Source organism: Bison bison, unplaced genomic scaffold, assembly GCF_000754665.1.
Source record: "Bison bison bison isolate TAMUID 2011002044 unplaced genomic scaffold, Bison_UMD1.0 scf7180017864466, whole genome shotgun sequence".
Classification (NCBI taxonomy): Eukaryota; Metazoa; Chordata; class Mammalia; order Artiodactyla; family Bovidae; genus Bison; species Bison bison.
In genome coordinates, this window is record NW_011495027.1 from 6965524 (window position 1) to 6965728 (window position 205).

The window sequence follows — 205 nt, forward strand, 5'->3', positions numbered from 1 at the left end:
TGATTTGTTGGTTATTCAGCAGCGTGTTGTTCAGCCTCCATATGTTGGAATTTTTAATAGTTTTTCTCCTGTAATTGAGATCTAATCTTACTGCATTGTGGTCAGAAAAGATGCTTGGAATGATTTCTATTTTTTAGAATTTACCAAGGCTAGCTTTATGGCCCAAGATGTGATCTATCCTGGAGAAGGTTCCATGTGCGCTTGA